Source organism: Nothoprocta perdicaria, unplaced genomic scaffold (genome assembly GCF_003342845.1).
Source record: "Nothoprocta perdicaria isolate Ctin4 unplaced genomic scaffold, notPer1 scaffold_79, whole genome shotgun sequence".
NCBI classification, from domain to species: domain Eukaryota; kingdom Metazoa; phylum Chordata; class Aves; order Tinamiformes; family Tinamidae; genus Nothoprocta; species Nothoprocta perdicaria.
This window is the reverse complement of record NW_020456076.1, coordinates 2,058,012-2,077,775: the sequence shown is the minus strand read 5'-3', so window position 1 is coordinate 2,077,775 and position 19,764 is coordinate 2,058,012.

Sequence of the window (19,764 nt, the reverse complement as noted above, 5' to 3'; positions counted from 1 at the left end):
AATCATATACTTTGATTTGGAAAAAAAAGAAAAAAAAATCAATCATCAACAATCTAGTAAAGTCTGAGTGCTTTCATAGATGGCTTCAGTATTATAATTGCTCTGAACGTTTTAGGGTGTGATATATTCTATAGAATTACTTCTGAATAAATAATCTAAATAAATAATTATTTATTCTGATCTTCATAACTTAAATCTCATATTCTATATCTGCCAACAAAATAATGTTACAACAAAGAGGAGATTGTGCTGTAATATAATAGAAACTGCTGTGTATTTTTATATGTTGGGACTAATTATATTTACAATAAATAGCTTGCCACTGCAAAATATATGTCTGAATACCATCAAGAAGTTCTGTTCACATCAGAGGTCATAACTCAGATTGTTTGTACAACCACTAGAAGGCCTCTGCACAATTTTATCACCAATCATTTAAATTAGATTTACTTTTCATATTTTGTTCTGACCTAAATCAGACACAGAATCCATTTCCTGCCTCCAAATTTCCACAGTTGTTTGTAATGCTTCTGTTTGACTTGGGATATGTCTTCCACCCCTTCCCAGCCAATTCTTAGAACTTTTCCCTAGTTTTCTGAACATATTTTTTACTCTGTGGACTTCACTGTTGCATTTTTCTTAAAGCTTCCAGGATTCTCACTCTTCTTATCTTTACAAGACCTCTCTCAGATCCTCTGCTTTTATCCTGTCTTTTCCCTCTCCCAGCAAGTTCTCCACTCTAAAGGATCTAATAATTCTCCAACTTAACTAACTTTTTATTTGCTCCCAAAGTCAACAGAAATTATATCATAACAAGATCTGTAACCAACTCAGTACTGAATTGCAGTATTATCTTCTCAGTATTATTTTATTCAAGATTATCTTGAGTCTTACTCTAATATTAGAACCATATTGATGTGCCCGTGAGACTGTGCTTGTGCTGATGTTATAGAATGTGTTGAATTTATGAGTCATCTTCATTTCAAAGATAGACAGTATATACACATATACACAAAGATCAAAAGGTTAGTCATCGCTTAACATTTTAAAATCGAGTTTATCTGCTATTTGATATCAAACATAGACGCCTCATCTGATCTTAAATACTGAATGCTAAAACCCCATGACTCATTTCTGAAGTCTCATAGCAGTAGGAAGCTTGAGTCAGAAACTGCTTGTTCTTTTATTGAAAATCTTAGTGTGTAATAGGTATTGTTTATTAAGTAGGGTTAGGTAAAAGAGAAGGAACGATATATTCCGCTCTTTTTATGTATCAGATTCTGTGTCAGTGAGATAACTGCGTTCTAACATAACAACCGGATTTAAGAGCTGCTTGTCACAGAAATCTCTTCAGTTGATGGCAACTGCATGTTCAAACTGTGTTTGAAAAATAGATGCTGTAAGACAATCTTAAATCCACTGAAGTTCATGATAAGCCTCCATTTTCAGTGGAACAACTTCAAGCAATAACTTTTAATGCTATACATACCTAGATGGTGAATTGATCAAGAATAAAGAAATGTTGGTGCTTTATTATTACATTTTGCCATGAATTCTGATGGAAAAAAATACAATTTTTCAAAATTTCTCACTGAACACGTTTGCTTCTGGAAGGTTCATCACTATGTTTTTTCTCTATGGCTTTCCATTTATTTATTTATATTCTTGTTCTAAAAGAGGTTTTACAGTAGATTGACAACTTGCATGCTGAGTGTATCTACTCTTGTGACATAAGGGAAGCCATAGAGGTATAGCTCTATGGCATAGAGGTGCCATTCAGGTATAGATACAGACTATAGATGCCCCAAATTAGACAAGATAAATCCCTACTTCCTACTTTTGTAGCTTGGAAGTACTTGAGATCGAAGGAGACTTCTGATAAGACAGCATGACTTCTTGCCCAGCACAAGCTACATAATATTACCCAGTGACTCTCCCCAGATCCAGAACTTTTCCTGTTAAATGACGGAAGTCATTTCTTCCACCTCTTGAATTAAGACAGAGGGGAAACTAGGGATAGGCAAAGCAAGAAGAAACATATACGACATACGATCTCTGTGGTATTACTGAAAACAAGGAAGAACAGTAGAAGAAAATCAGAAAGTGCTCAGAGAAACCATGTCTGTGACACCTTTGTTACTGATGGGTTTAGATGACCAAAACATTTGTCTCACATCATTGATTGCATTCACACTGTTGGTACAAAGCTTAAACTGAGATCTTCTTTAGCTTTTTTAGTTTCCTTAGTGTTCTCATCTGGCATTCCTCCTGCATCCCATCAGAGTATACTTTGGAGACGTGGATAATCTATGGCTCCTGTGCCATGCAGATCTTTCTCAATCATACTAGCAAGATGTCCAGTCCGAGTCAGAGACACCATTCCTTAAAAAATTTTGTTTGAAAAGAGCTAAACTCAACTGTTAAAAAATTACCCTCTACCTAATTATCTGTTCTAACTTCTAGACACAGCTATTCCCTGCTAGATTAAGGCTATAATTATATTTATTTTCATCTCCTGGCGGTGTACACTCATATATACATGTATATATGCATGTATGTGTGTGTGCATGTGTGTATGTAAATATATAAGATTCAAGTTTCACCTTGATGTTCCTTTTGATCAGCAAAATAATTTAGGAAAAAGTCCCTTATTATAATATATGAACATTTCATAAACTCTGGTACCTTTCTGATAAGTGGAAACAAATGTGCTCTGTTTTAATGTGATGTCCTGACTGGAAGAAAATATAAATAGAAGTATCATACCCTGTTCATTGAAATGAAGGACTAAGTTTTAGTATCTGTAGATCTAGCTTTACTGATAGTAAATAAAACTCTAGCAAACAACATTTAATAGGATCAAAAAGATCTATTTATCTTTAATTCTCCAAATGTACATGTAAGCCTCCCACTCCCTCCACAGTGCAAGCTGCTATACAAATATGTGCTCTGTTGTCTGACTCTAAGGAAGAAGGAATTTTTGCCAAAATAATAGTTAAGCAATAATATGGCCATTGCAATGTACACTACTGTGGGTAGTAGTTGGAGAAACAAAAAGGTTTACAGTGAATATATTGTATAACTCAAGGGAGCCAAAAACAGCTGAAGAATAACCATGATGATTTTAGAAATGCAGGTGTCCAAAGTATATTTTATTCATGGAATACGCACATGAAAACTTACCTCACAACCAAGGCAGCCAAGAAAATCTTTCCACAATGCCACTCAAAAGCAGAATTGAATCATATCTGTCTTCAGTAAAGTTGGAGTTTTTCAGTTCTTTCAAGAGACAAGGAATGATCTCTTCTAGTCTTTCAGTCCTAGCTACATTCCTTGAAAGAATGATCTTTAATTCCAGTACAGATGTTAGAGCAAGAATTTTTTATGGTTCTTATATTTGTGAAGGAAATGTTAATCTCGTTTTAGCTCACCTTCAGATGTGTTCTTTGGCTGCCTTAAATCCATGAGATTTATGCACATCCTTTGTGAGAAAAAAGAGGTACACTTATTTCCTAAGAGAGCACCAACTGGGACTCTATATTGCCCCAGTCAGACAGTTTGAACTATACAAAGCTTGAAGGCTGATAGATAACTGTCCCACTCTATGTACTTTTTCAAAGAGCAGCAGAATATTTGATGTTAAATGAATGTCAATTATGCCTTATTGTATTACACACAATCAATGGATTGTTTCATATATTAAAGAAACCCTCGCATGGTGGCATTACCTGAATTCCTTGCTCTCCATGCATTAATATTATGTATCAATCCTGTTACATAAAATTTCATTACATAAAATAACAGATTGTTAAAGCTCTGAACAGAAGCCAGACCCACCACCAGCTTAGATTTGCCACTAATCAGTAAGTCAGACTTAGGTTTGCTAAATTGTTACAGAAGCTTTATGGACTTTTGCATATGACTAGCAATTTGAAGGCTTGTATTTGGGTGAACATTAGTTATGATGTACAGGCAAAATTCATGATGGTATCTTTGTCTCTACCAGAATAGGGAAATGACTGACTATAGATATCTCCCTTTTATTGCAGATTGAAAAGCACTTGTCATTAGATGGAAGAGAAGAAACTGAAATGACTTTTGGACTCTGGACAAGAGGGTTATTTTAGAAATGTGGAATATCTGGATTTTTGTGTTTGTTCTTGCTGACTAGGTATTTCTATGGCAATGATTATCATGCAAGAAGACCCCAAAAAATGAGGACTTCCTGCCTCAAATACAGATTTCTGGCTTTATTTCCAGGTGCTGGTTTTCAAAGGACGGCAGGGTTCCTTCTTAAGGTCTTCACATCCAACAGAAAAAATGCATCCTTCAGCATTCCAGAGTCAGCTAGTAAACATAAATTGTAAAAATTTGGAATGGATTAATACCTCTGAAGCTGGAAGTTGTTACTACTGTTGCTTAAGGTAGCATCTTCAAAAGCGCTTTGAGATTCCCCCTTTGCAGGTTTTGTGAAATTGAATTCTTGTTACCTGTCATGGGGTGTATATGTGGCCTGTGGTGTGGCCTATTTAGCACATGGTGCTTAATATTTTGTGTCTTAGGAAATGAACTCAAAGGGATATCAGAATTTATAGATATGTAAATTCAGCTCATGAGAGGTTTTTGACTCATATCCTGAATAGAATTTCATCCAGCAACAATCCTATAATGGTTGCTTGAATGAATAGCTGAATATAGATATTAGCAAATACTCATGAAAGCTTGATTCCTTATATCTAGAAATAGCTTTAGATTGTCTATAACTACAGAATATGATTTTAAGTATCTTATGCACAGCAATGTACCTTAATATTCTGCCAGATAGTATACTTTACTGAGTGCCTGTAGCTATTTTCTATTCCTATATTTCTTCTAATCATATCAAGGTACCTATTTTGGGGTACGTATGTGCCATCTATATATATGTGTGGATGTGTGTGGACATGTGGATATGTTAAAACTAGAAATCATGAACAATACTTTAAGACCCATTAACAGGTTAATTATTCACATAAAGTTTGTGCGGGTAGTTAAATAATTCATCTAAGATATAAGTCATTTCTCACCCACTCACAAAGGTGTTACTGAAGGCATAAATTTTCTTTCACATCTCAGGACTAAACAAGGGTTTTTTTGGCTCTTACAAGGAATGTTAAAAGCAAAGTGAGACATCTCAAATATACTTAGAAGTATAAAAAGGATTGTACTACATCTGCTACTGGGGCTGGGGCTATTAAACAGTAATGTTAATACAAATCAATATTGCAATACTACTAATAATACAAAACAATAATCCATTTATAATGTCTAGGTGCTCTACAAGTGTGTATCCTAAGGCAGAACGTGGATTTCATCTGGAGAGGAAGAAAGAGTATTTCCCATCTAAAGGCAGTAAACAACACTCTTCACAATATTTCAGTCTCTCTTCCGAGATTTTGTATATTCATTTGTACTGTGTTGTTTGTATCAAAGAATGGATGCTGCAAACCAAAAGGCATGTGCAGAAGAACTGCTCTTTTGATTGCAAGACCGCTTTAGATAGGATCTGTTAGAATCACTCTAGAGTACTCTGGAGATAAAGATTTTCTATTCATAACTTAGTGTGGTGCTAGATGCAATAGGATACCCATCATTCTCCATTTACAGAACTTAATTATTTCCAAACTGCTAGTGTTGGATAACAAAAAGTAATGAATTTTTTATATTCCCGTGTATTAAATATATTAAATATGCATGAAAGAGCATCTTGTGTTATTTTATTCTTCAGGTAAATATATATCTCACATATGCCAGGCAACATGATTATCAGACTCTTTTCTCCCTCTTTCTTTAAGGCTTATCTAGGTCATTATAGTTTTAAAAGAGCAATGATATACATAAAATGCAGAGAATCGTGTTTTCATGTAAAAGAAATTCTAGATTGTATATTTGAAAAAAATATGTTCTCAGAAAGCAAAATGTAAATCCAGTGTTTTGATATATAGAATTATGTTGATAGATTCAATGTTTCTGACAGGAGGAAGGAGTCCTTCAAATTTAGGGAAGTAGCAACTTAAGTACATAGTACAAAAATCTGGGAAAGTGGTGCTTTCAGGGAAGCATCAGCTTCCTTCCAACCATTGCAAAGTAAAAGCAAACACATAGTGAATTCCATTCTAGAGCAATAATGCCATTTCCTGCACCTATCGTACTGTGTGGTGTCTTGTCATCTGTCCTTAGGGTGGTCACTGTGAGTAATGAGAATACAATCTTTTCTGGAAAGCATTTCCGAGTTGCCTGTTTCAGTACCGATGCACTCACTTGTCCCTCAGGTAGGGTGTCACACCAGGATTCTTATGCAACTGAACTCGGCACTGGAATGAATCTCCTTCACTTGTTTAGCCAGCCTGACTTGCAGACACCATTCAAACCCCAGTGGACTGATTAGGAATCCTTCCACTGTGTTTTAGTTTGGGGCTGTGCATACCCACAAAGACAGCCCAGCAAGCAAAGAGACAGGGCTCTAGGGCTGGGTTTGTCCTCTGTATCACTACAGAAATCTTGGGAGTTAAATGAATTACATGTTGACTTTTTATATTAAAAATCTGCTAATCCCATCCAAGTGCATATTTCAAAACACCTTCCTTTGCTATCAGGGAAAAAAATCTCAAACATTCTCATTTTCCTGTGAAATTACAGTACATCGTCTTTATAGGCAGTGATGCAACTGGCATGTGTTAAATAACTGGCCACCCACTGTGGAATAATAGTGGATGGTTGCAAAAGCACAGTAAAAGTCTATCAAATAAAGGACCAGAATTCCTTAGACAACAGTTAAAATCCCAGGGATAAAGCAGTCGAGCATCACTTCCTGCTTAAGACAGATGACATTAGGATCCAATCAAAATAGACCTGGATTCACAGGAGAAAATGCAGACCAGATCCTGAGATCTACATGTGAAGGCATCCCATTAACTCCATTTGTTATCTGTCCATAAAACAATACTTAAATCTGTAGTGCTGCCTGATTGGAAAAATAAAAGCACTATATAAACCAGTTTATAATTTTTTACAGTTCCTCATTGCAGCTGGCAATTGCTAAAACGGATGATCTCATAGTCTGCTGTGTGCCTGCCAGATAGCTTGCATGCAGATAGATGCCTTTGTGCTACAGACCATAGAAACCTGCATAAAATTGGCCTTCTTTCCTTAATAGAGCTGCATGAACAAAGATGAGTTTGTTGCTGACCAAGAACTGAATGCTTTGTTTTGTAAGTCTCTCTGAATGTATTGCACTTTGCCAAAGGAGTAGGTTCCTCATAGAAAGAAAGAGGGAAAGAAAGAGAGAAAATGAGAGAGAGAGAGTGAGTGAGAAACAGAGAAAGTAGAAATAAACAAAGAAAGGAAAAAGGAAGAAAGAAAGTAGAGAAAAATTAAAAAAAAAATAGAAAAAATAGGAAAAAGAAAAAAGGAAAAAAGAAAAAAGGGAAAAAAAAGAAAAAAGAAGAAAAGAAAGAGAAAGAAGGAAAGAAAAGTAAGCAGAAACTAGACAAATCAAACTGCATTCACTTCTGGTGGTGGTGACTAAAATGGGCTGAAACACCCTTTTTTTTTTTTTTTTTTTTTTTTTTCCTGAATACTGGTCACATTTCACAAGCCGAATAAAAATGAAAGAAAAAGGAACTTTAATTAATGGGATGCCTTTTGATTTGTAGAGCAAAACTGCCAGAGCAGATGTACCAGCAAAGAGGATTAGATTGTCCCTTCTCTGACGCACTGAAAATTTCTTTTTCCCCTTGTAGTAACCCCCATTGAGGAGAGGCTGCCTTTAGTGTCTAAGATTCAGCACTGCTAAAGAAACTGTTGTATTTGGGTACAATGGGCAGCTCTCACAGGACTAGACAGAATATGTGAGGAGAGAGCTAATATTCCTTTAAATACAAGGTTGATTCCAATTTAGTATTTAGAAAAGTCTAAATAAAAGAGAATTTCTAAATCTCAGCTCTTTCAAAGCTTATCAAATAAGTATTAAAGTGAATCCTGAAACAGTCAAGACTATATCCTTTTTAAAGGCTCAAATAAGTTAGGTAAAGAGTCCTGAACCTATTTTGTTTTATTTATTTTAGTCAATTTGTTTGCCAGTTTCTGAGATCTTTTTCCCTGGTTGTAGCTCTTCTTTAGAGCGTCTAGAATGATGAATGTTTAACTGATAAATTTCACATACAAAAAATTAGAAAGGTTGGCAAATTCTTTGGGTATTCTTATTTAAGCATTCTAAATACTTAAAATGATGCTTTTAAGACTATAGTTTGAAGAAAAGCTATTTTCATTTGTAATATATCTGTCCTCTTTCACACTAGTTCTGAGAAAAAGTATATAGAAAAATCTTCCTTTTTCTAGTTCTTTACTTCAATTCATTTTGAGCTTTTGTACAAGAAGCAAAAAATCCTGATTCCAGTGGAAATATGCATCAGGCTGAACAGTGCACACTTGGAAAGTGATATAGTCTGATTTATCCAAGTAGAAATGAGTGGCTGCAGGAATACATATAAAATACGTATATACTATATATACACACATATATTTACATATGCAAATAAATATATTCTGTCCCATATATTCTGTTCTAAGTATACACAACAGAGTTCCAAAAGTGAATGTGTGCACACAAAAGAAGGACGATGAAGTATTTTGATACCTTCTTTAGTGATTAGACTTTTCACTGAAGGAATAGAAAGAAATAAAATTTACAGATGCACCAATTATTTCTTGCCTTTTTGGATGATTCCTGAAATGAAGCAGGTACCAAAGGCTTCAATTTACATTTTGCTTACTTTTCAAGGGAAAGTAACACTGAATTACATTTATTGCTGCCTTAGACAGCCTAATGCAAACCTTCCTGTTAGATCTCATGAAGATGTACCCGAGATCCTCATCTTATGTTATACAGGTTAGTTAAAGAAAATATTCTTCCCTACCTGATATATTCTTATTATTAAACTGAAAAATCTTTCCTTTGAACAGATATATTTTGTCTGCCTAACTGAGAAGTATTATGGGTCAGAAACCTTGATATTTTCTTTCTTAATTTAACTATCATATTGCAAAATTAGTTAAAGCCATTAAAATTCTCTCAGCAAAAGTCACAAGCCACAATTAATATATAAGAAAGCATAGTTTCACTGCATAGCTGGAAAAGTTATTTAAGATAGTTAGGCAAAAAGAAATATTTACAGTAATGTAACTCCAGAAGTCTCATGAATAACATATACCTGAAGGTGAATGAGAGACATCCTCCTACAACAGAAACCTTACCTTTTTCTACTCTGCTTATGCAAAATTCTGTTTTTTCTGGCTGTGTTCTCTAGGGCACTCATAGAAAATATTTTGGCAAATGTTCTTTTCTATTCCCACAAACAGCAGATATTTTGCATCTCAACTTCTAAGCTCTTACTTTTGATGAAAATAATCAACATTCACCATGTTTTAATATGCTATTGGAACAATGTAACATGTAACAAAGGCATAAGGGAGTCTTTCCAAAGTATGATTGGCAGCTTTGAGGTCTTTTGGCATTTTTGTAGAACACCAAGGAACATTCATTTCACTAACGTGTATTATCCATACTTTTGTTCTCAAATACAGCCTCTCGGAACAAGAGAAAAAGTGACTAATTCTTTGTCCTTTGCTTTTAGAAAAAAAAAACAACAAAACAACAATAACAACTACAAAAACAGTAACAAACAGGAAGAGCTTTTATTATCAATCCAGCTCGATGAATCATCACTTAAGGGTTTAACACGGAGAACACTTGGGACAACTCATCTATGAAGATAGAGGTGAGGAAGAAGGATCTTAAAGTAAAAAGGAAATAGGTCAGCAAGGTACAAAGGCTTCAGCAGTTAGAGCCAGAAGGATAATACACTGATCCTCCTCATTTCACAATTGAGATATGTGAAGGCACCACTACTGTCCTTTTGAGAGAATTACAAAAATCATAATCTCTTTAACATAACCATTCTTTTCTTGCTTTGCAGCACCTCTGTTTTCTTTCAGAGGAGTTTTATAAACTAGATATTAATTATAAACAAGATGAAAAATGTTAAAAGATTTACAAACAACATTGATGTAGGACAGAGATCCTCAAAGTTTTGTCCCTAGAAGACCACTTAGACCACTCCTTCTGAAGACTGTTAACAAATAGCAAAGATCCAACTCCTTCCAGGAATAGTGTTATGATGTTTTATTGCCCTAAAATATTTTCTATTATCAAACATCAACCAAAAACCAAAGCCCAAAAAATTTATTTTGTTGGAAGTGGCTTCCCAAAATTTTGCCTGGTGCAGAACTTGACCATTTATTACACTCCTAAAAGGTAAGTTACTAGGTGTTTTGGGCTATGATATTGAGAAATATGAGTCCTGATATTTTTTGAAACTTTCTACTTCTTCTTGCAAGGTAGTTTTGCATTATGCTTTATATTAGACTCTATTTACTACTATACTCTCATAAGTTTTATATAGTCAGCAAAAGTATTAATGTCTCCCTTGAAGAGACTTGTTCCCCAACAGTATGTATATTATTGCAGAGGAACCAGAGCTGTTATTTAGTCAGCCTTAAGGCTAAAGTCCTATAAAATGCAAAGTGAACAATTCTCAGAAGAAACTTGAAAGCCTAGTCATCAAGAACAACTTTATCACAATATTATGTCTCCTCCACTGCTTCTCTGATAGCAACAGCAAAAGTGTTTCTATGAAAGAGTTAATGGTATGATCAACATACAGTTAAATAAGTTATCTCAGGGGAAGAGATGTGTGCATGGACATTCACAACAGAACAACTGATGCACTGCTCTTGCAGCAGGTGCTTGTTTGGTGTGCATATCCGAAAGTTGATCACTATCACCTGAAACTTAAAAAAAAAAACAGTCAAAAACCTTAAAATTGTTTTGTTTATTTGGTTGGTTGGTTGGTTTGTTTTGGCAAAATTATGTTCCTATGTATTTTATGTTTTCTTGACAAGAGATCCCTAAACTGTCCATTCTAAAAGTAAACAGATGGTCATTAAAATGTACAAATTTTCAAGAGCTTTTACCATTCTGTAACAAAACCTCAGAACTAGCAGAATGATGGATTGTAGTTCACATAGTAGAAAGAATCAATGAGTAGACACTTACACTCATTTTAAGAAGTTAATACCATTTTAATTAGTAACATGATTATGGCTGTGGTATGTAAATAGGGTAATATTCCCGTGTTAGGGTTGAGAAGCAGAGAAGTCAGGCACGGAAAGAATTTTCTTTTTCCAAAGATTTCCTAGCCTCAAGTTTCTTGCTCTCTCTTTTGTATAAAGGAATTTCATATAAAGTTTTTACAACAGCAATTATACTCTGAATATTTTAATATTTTTAATGTAATATTTATCATTTATGAGCACAAAGATTGGCTATAAATTTGTGGTTTTGTTTCTTTATTTTTAAAGATAACATATTTATTAGAAAGGAAAACAGTGATTTTTAATACCATGTTGTTGAAAGTACTAGAAAATATGTCTTCTTATATACAGTCTTGCTCTTTATATACTGCCAGACCTGAACTTAGCATTTTGGGTTTGTGCATAGAAATTGAATTAACAACAGAATATAATGTGAATAAGTTTATCACACTCACATTTCCATATCAGCATTACAACCACTTTAGTTGCACTTGCTGCATAATTAAATTCATGATTCAGTGTGTTTTGTCAAATTATATTCATGTCTATGTATGGGAAGATCTACTTCTTTTCCCTTCTTTTCATATTTTTTGAAATTCCAAAGTATAGCTAAGAGGAAGCCATTAAATCAGTGCTTGATTATGAAACCCTATTCTAATTCTGTATTCCTTATCGTTCTTTCTTTCTTGTGCATTCAATTATTTTATTTAGACAGTATCCCTGGTAGCCAGGAATTAGAAAATAACTTGTGACAAGACCTATACCAGGAGTGTTCTTGCCCCTCTAATTTGTGTGGCAAGGGAGTGTCCAGCAAAATAAGGCTTGCCCATGACTACTCCACTCCAGCTGCATAGCCTTAAGATAACTATTGAATGAAGAGACATTGAAAAGATATGGAAATGTAGAATATTTTGAGAAGGTAAGACAAAATGGGCAGAAGTTGTGTGAGGAAGGCTAAAAATGAAATGAAAAGCAAGAGAATTAAACTTGTCCACTGCAGGAAAGAAAAGCAACTGGGAGAAAGATTAAACATTGACTTGTTTTGCTGTATGAAGACAGTTCTCCTAGTGAAAATCAATGTAGAACACTTTCCCATTTCAAACTCCTCTAAAATACTGCAATATGAGGGATGATTTATCATTTGGACATGTCACTTATCCCAATTCTTTTCCAATTCAAGGATTACACACCCAATTTAGGCATGTAAATTAGGCACAGATGCATCTACACTTTGGGTGTCTGCTTCTGGTAGGAGGGAGTAGAACAGAATGGCACAAATGGCACAGTGCTGTATTGGCTTGGCTTGCCTTTCAGGAATGACAGCAATGGTTGCACAGTGCAGCTTCAAGCTCTGCCGTTATCTGGAATATCATGTAGTTTAGAGGCTGGCTGTGCTTTGTATGGGCTGAATGAAAACAAAATCTTTGGCAGCTAAAGAAGGCCTAATTTCATGGCTTCTTATTTGCCAGAATAAGTGCCAATGGGCAGTATCTGAGACAAAAAAAAAAGAGTATGACTGCTGAGACTGCTGATAGCAGTTCTGGTTGGGATATAGATGCCTGTCTCCTCAAAACAAATGTATGCGAACGTCCAGAAGTTTTTCAAACTTTCCTTCAGTGACATGTTGAGGAAGATTAGTGCTTAGGAAAGCAGACTGAGGTGAAACTAATGTTTCACTATCAGGTTAAAAAAAACCCTTTCATTTTGCTTATCACAAGATCCGCTTTTGTCAACTTCACAGTCATAGAATAAGCACGTTAATCTGTGAACAAATCTATCAAAATCAATTGCCTCTTGTCACATACTGAGGTTCTATTCAATACAATTAATAGTGACAGAGTTATGGCCTTCAAGCAAACAGGATTCATCTTATCTCCCCTCACAAAAATAAACCCATTTATCATAGACTTTCTATCATTACATCTTCCCCTTATTCTCTAAAATGTATCTCTTAAGAGAACTCAGCAGTTTACAAAACTTGGAGCAGCCATCAAAGCACTTTTATATCCTAGAATGAAAGGTCAGAGCAGATTCTAAATTGGTATTAATTGGCACAAATCCATGAACTTCCAAAGAGCTGAGCCTATTTACATCAAATGCCTTCTTGGCCTTTTTGAGAACAAGATTTTATTGTTATTATTATTATTATAATTTTAAAAGCTACCAAGGTAGCGACATTTGTGCAATTTGTTTTCTGAAACCTGGGTTTATGAAAGGAAATCAAAACAAACAAAACCTTCTACTTTCTGTTTATTCAGTTTCTAATTAAATCCATGTGGAGAAAATTGCCACTCTGAAAATATTTGTGTACATACTCCTGTTCTTGTAAACATGAATTTTTTTTTCAGTAAAATCATTATATGAGATATTTCCTATAACGAGCTCAGTGGCTCTCACAACTAATTGTGACATTATGTCATAAGAAAACTCCATAATGCTCCTCTACCACTGAACCAAAGAAACAAGCATGACAATATATGTACAAAAATATCTCCAAGCTAAACCCCTGCTTCTTGCTCAGAGGCTGAAGACACTGTTATGCTCATGCTAAAGGAGACTGTATCCCAAGGGGAGTCCTGACAGGTGCTGACAGCAATGTCATTTCTGTAAGTAATTTTGTAGGGTGTCAGGTGTACATGAGACCCCTTGACTCTCACATGCAGAGAATTAAGGGCTTATTGCCAGTGTAGTTGCAATAAAATTTCAGTAGTGGTGGACAGGTGGTGCTGCAGGAAGAATCAGGCGCCTATAAACATCACAAGCCAGGCTGTGGTCCAGCCATGCTCAGCTCCAGGAGAGTTGGTCTCCTGACAAACAAGCATCTCGGCCATGGACTGAGTCCCTGTAGCTGCTTTTGGTCACAGGCAGCACAAATTAACACAGGTCTGCAATTGTGTGTTCTTAGTTTTAGACTAACAGTTGCTAAGCAACACAGTGACCCTTTTTGTTCAGAGGTATCATTTTGTTAACTGTAATTGTATATACTCGCTCCGCTTTAATGAGAGATACCTAGTAAATTATACAAAGAAGCATTTCACTGAAGAGAACACAGACGCCTAGAGAAACTCCAGCTGTTACTGAACAATATTTATTATTCATATGCCAGCCCTGCTTTCTGTAGAAAGCCCTTCACAGAGCAGCAAAAGCAGAAAGTGAAGAAGCTATCAATTGGCATCTTATAATTCTGAGTATAAAAGTTAAACAGTTCGATTCCGTGGTCTTCAGGCAGCTTGCTCTCGGCTTAATAGAGTTTCGTGTGAATGTAAATAGTCTTAGTCCTTATGGTAGGTGACCAAATGACTCCAAGAAATTCTTTATACTAATGAAGGTCTTCATTTAATTGATGGCTGGCATTAAGGCTCCATAATGTCTCATTATTTCTTCTAGAGAAGGCCATAAGGATTTAGCAGGTTAATACCAGGTTCTCTTGCCATGGCCTTTGATACATCAAATATTTGAAGCTGACAGGCAAAAGCGCTTGCCTGCTATGTCTGAGCCAGCTGTGTTTTTTGTTAATAGTTTTTTGTTAAGAAAAGAGAGGTTGTAACTGTTTTAACTACTTTTTGCAGACATTAGGAGGGACCATAACATACAACATAGGAGAATAAAATAAAAAACTAGTTAAATGCTCCTGCCTTTCATTATTTTCTCAGACTTATTTCTCCTCTGGATGTTTTAATATGAGAGAACAAATCCAAAACTCAGGGACAGGTAAACCATTCTGCCTAACCAGCGTACCTTAACATCAAAAATTTTAAACAGGAGGTAAATGCACCAATAGACTGTGAAAGAAGAGCTCAGGTGACCTACAGGTCTGATATTTTCTTTTCTGGGACATTATGTCAAGAGAACATTCCCTGCTCAGATGAAAAATAACAACTGATTTTTTTTTCTGGATTATGCGCTGTTGAAAAATGTATTTTGTAGAGATGGCAAATTTGGAGGGATATTTTTATCTACTGAGTAGAGTTGTGCAGGTGAGGTGATGAAATGTATGAAAAGGAAAATTTCCCAAACACCACAAAGAAGGAGTAAGGACCTAGAACAAAAGAACTGGCATCACTATAAGTCTTCAGGTCTTTGAAATAAAAAGGATGGAATCATGACTAATAGCCAAAACAGATACCACTCTATTCATAGAACAAAGTGATGTAGTATTCTCCAATGCCATGGATACTAGGAGAGTGGGCAGAGCTGTAGTGAGCAAAAGAGAATTACGGTGCCATATGGCAGTAAAGAAACCACTACAGAAAGTGCAATTGTAAGTCAACAGCAGCAGGAGCAGCCGCTGGAAGGAACAGAGGGACAGGGAAGACTCCCAAAATATTATGGTGCTAGGAATGCCCATGTTGCTAAAATTCTTGCTATAATCTGAGCATGGATGCCCTGTTTTCTTACACAGTAATGGAGTGGTGCAGGCTTAGAAGGTTGTTTGCCTGTTTGTGATTTTCCTGATCGCCAAGAACCTCTCCACTATCTCTGTCATTTCTTGCCCCTTGGCTCTTCAGCCTCCCATGTCGTGCAAGGTGGGTGTGATGTGCCCTGAATTGGGCTGATGAGCCAGTTCTGAGCCTGATATGGAAGCTCCGCATGTATAGCCCTGTATTGAGAAGATGTTATAGAAGTGTTGCACAGTCAAAGGAGCCATGAAGCAGTTTACAGTCCGTACTCTTTAGTGCAAACACTTGCTTTGCTTGTAGGGAGGAAGCAAAGGAAACATGTGCAGAACAACGAATATTAAAGAATGACCCTTTACCAGAGTCTATGCCACCCAAATATATGTTGCAGTATCTTCTGTTACAAGTGTACAAGAAAAAGCTGTAACAACTGTTTCACCAAGAAAATAAAACCAGAAGGAAATACTTTGGTGATATTTCCACTATGCAAAAGGAAGCTAGGAATACTTTGGCTATGTTTTTCTGTCCAAATATGCAGCTATCTTTCAAATAAAAAACAATGAAGAATCCATCAAAACCCTGAAAAGATTTTTCCACTGTTTAATTAACCTCACAATAATAGGCTAATCAATGGTAAATAATTGCTTTTTAATGGTAACCACTTTGTGCTGCCCTTAAATATCCACAAGTTACCTTTAAATCATCACCATCTCCATACAGTAACATATCCACTAATAGCAATAAATCTTAAAAAAAAAATCTTCGCCAATATGCTTGTCTCAGCCCTGTTCCTCCAAAGTCAGGTACTTAGAGGAGATCGGCATATTTGGAGAAGACCCTAAATTTCCCCAAAATGGGAAAAAGGGCAAGTTTCACCCATGTTTACCAGATGCAGGTTGGCTTTTATATAGCTGTTTTGCTTTTTTGTTTAGCACATGCATTTCATTTGTGATGAAAAAAATTAATGTCCTCATTTCATTTTGTACATACTACATATGGGAAAAGGCTTCCATGTGGCAGCACTGATCTTAACAGATGCTCCCCTTTGGGCAAAACATGGGTTGTTAGTGGAAAAAGTGCTGAGAGAGGTGCCAGTTACCTTATCTTAATGGAACAAATTCATTTTGAAATGAATGTTTAGTTTCACTTCAGTGTTCCTTATTTATGATGTTAGCTGTAAGCTGTTATCTTGCACCAGAGCCAGTATTTACCTTAAAGACAGTCATATCAGATATAAAGACAGGGAATCAGAACTTGAATTAGTTAATGAACACAGTTTGTTAAATTGCCAACATACCCCATGAAAAGGGAGGTTGTGATTGTAGCTTGCACTTTCAATGTCAATCATTTTTCTTAAGGAAAATGTTTGTTGCTTTTTATATGTTGCAGAGAGTCATCAGTCAGACTCCTGAGTGCCTGATGAACTGCAATAAAATGCATGTAGGAAACATAAAGACTCAAGTCATTCATTGCTTTTTCTTGTGCACCACTTGTAGACAAGGTGCCAGCTGCAGGAAAATCTCACTCTACCCCACACTTGAGTTGCAATAAGCCTATTATTCAGTGCCAGGCTACAGTTTCCTAACTTTTCCGGCATCAGCTTAATAGTAGCTTCAGCTGGGCATCATGCCATGTACATCAGCTATGGCTCATTTACCCTCTTGCTCCCAATTAGCTCGATCATGATGATAAAATCAGGAGAAAGACCCTTGGATAGAAGGCACATATTTATTTGGCCAACAATCTAGTTAAAGGAAGGAAGGATGGGGAACTCATAAAGGAGAGGAAGGATGGGTTGTGATCTTGGCGATGCTCTGCGTGTCCATCACTTCTCTAAGGCTCCCCTTCTCCTTCCTCTCCCCAGCTGGGATAATTCTTTGCTTCACTCATGGGAGTCTTGTGAGCTGTTCTGCTGCTGCAGAGATGAGACATATAAATGATTGCAAATAAAGTAGCCCCAGAATGTAAAATAGCAGGGTTAAACACTCGTGTTTAGATCTACAGTTACATGATCTACAGTTCATGTCATCATATTTTGTTTGCTATGTCTGTTGGCTGTTAAGCTGCAATACAAAAAAGCTGAATTTGGTTATTTTGGGCAGAGAAATAAACCTTCCTTTTTAAGATCTCTGTTCAAGAGTTCAGTCCACAGCAATGTAGCTGTGATAGGTCAAGATATTCTATTTATCTGGCAGGTAGTTTTAACACTAACATACAGGATCATTACTTCTCACTGAAGCCTCTAAATCTGAGATATAAGGAGGACTTGCTATATGTGGGACAGGAAGGGGTAATTTGCAGCACCCTGTTACTGACAGTGATACTACCTGGCAGTAGAGGGACAGGTCACATCAATGCAAAAGTTCTGTATCTTTTTATGAACCATTGTAAAAGAAGTCTTTTTCTCAGTTCCAACATGGACACACCAGGAAAGAGATACTAAATGTCTCTTCTATGGGCACAAAGGCAGTCTTCATCTTTCAAAATTCCAGAATTAAAGATTTCCTCTGTTCAGGGTTTTAAACTCAATTTTGGCAAACTGTTGCCCATCCTTCAAAAAAATCCTTTGTGATTTCCAGGCTTCTGAAAAGACATGTTCTCCCTGAAATTAATGGCATCAGAGTAACTGTTATTAACTCTTCTAGGAATCCTATACCCAAGTCTGTTTAGGCCTGTTAAGAGATATCTTTGACTTCACTGAAAAGCTTCAATCATTCTTTAGAGACCAAATACAAAACAAGATTAAGCCTACAGAAATTTATTTTTTTTTTCTTTGTAATAAACATTTCTGGCTCCATTCATGTTTACATTTACAAATTCCATTTTAATCCTCTTTTGACAATATAAATTCCAATAGCTTTTTAAAATTAAAACCAAACTAAAACTAAAAATAAACTAAAGTTAAACCTAAAACCTTTCACTATAAACCTAAGACAGTTTTTAGAAACTTTATTTGTTAAAGCAATGAAAGATCACTACTGATCCTAACATCCTTTTTCTTTCACCACAATGGACAAGAGAGAATGTCAAAGAGACACTTTGCAGTACCACCAGGATTTGGAATGCTTTCCATTTTTGCTTCAATATCTTTCTAGCAGGGCATTGCAATCCCAAACATTCTGTCATTTCTCCTCAAATAATTAACAAGGAGATCATTTTAATTGTGCAAGTCTTTGAATACATCCATTGCTCTCTAACATGGGAACGTCCACAGAATGGCATGGTTGTGAAATGGCATTTATATGCAATATCAAGTAATCTGGAACACCACATGAGGAATATCCCAAAAGTCACGGACAGGAAGTCTCCTTTGCAGCCAAAAGAAAACGCTGGTTTGTTCAACTGAAATGAAAAGTGGAAGAAATGCTTGCTTGCTTGCTTTCTTAAAAAAAAGTAGTTTGGTGCCAAACATTTTGGAGACATTGTTGAAGAACAGTCCCTCCTCACATAGAGGTTATCCCTGTGATGCTGCCAAGGTCAGTGCCTGAGCGGTTGATATGCCAAGTAAGTGCCACTTGTGTAATATATACTGTAGCAGGCATGGAAGCAGATTTTACTTTCACACCCGCCTTCTGAATTGGCATTCTTTGCCTCTTTTGTGCCAAAGTTGCTTCTCTTTCCCATTCTGTGCCCTCTCTTTTCACTGGAATGCCCTCACCCTTCACATATAATCTGAATGTCCCGTTGTTTGCTAGAAAGCAAGACTCCCTGAATATGGATTTTATGGAAGTGACATAGTAAAGACAGACTGTATAATGTGTTACACACCTTATTTACATGGTGACCTTACTGGGAATGTATTATTTCAACAAAATCCTCATATTTTTGTCCTATAGATGTTTCTATTCTATGTAACAGCAGTGAAAATTGTTCTTCATTCCTTCGGAGCTCTATCTTCTCTTCAGCCCATTCTGTCTTCCTGTTTGCCTAAGTTTAGCTTGACCTTTTCCATCTCCTAAATATTGATTTTTTTCAGATGTCTTCCTTTTGTGGTTTTCAAATTTCTGTTGATTAAATAAATAATTCCTAATTTTTAGACCTTAATCATATGCTTCAGATAATTTCTTCCTTCCTTGGAATTTCAACAGGAAGGGGCAAGATGATCAAGCTGAACAAAAACCAGACCTTCTCCATCCCACATCTACCAGGCTCTCATCAGGTTAGAATACCAGCC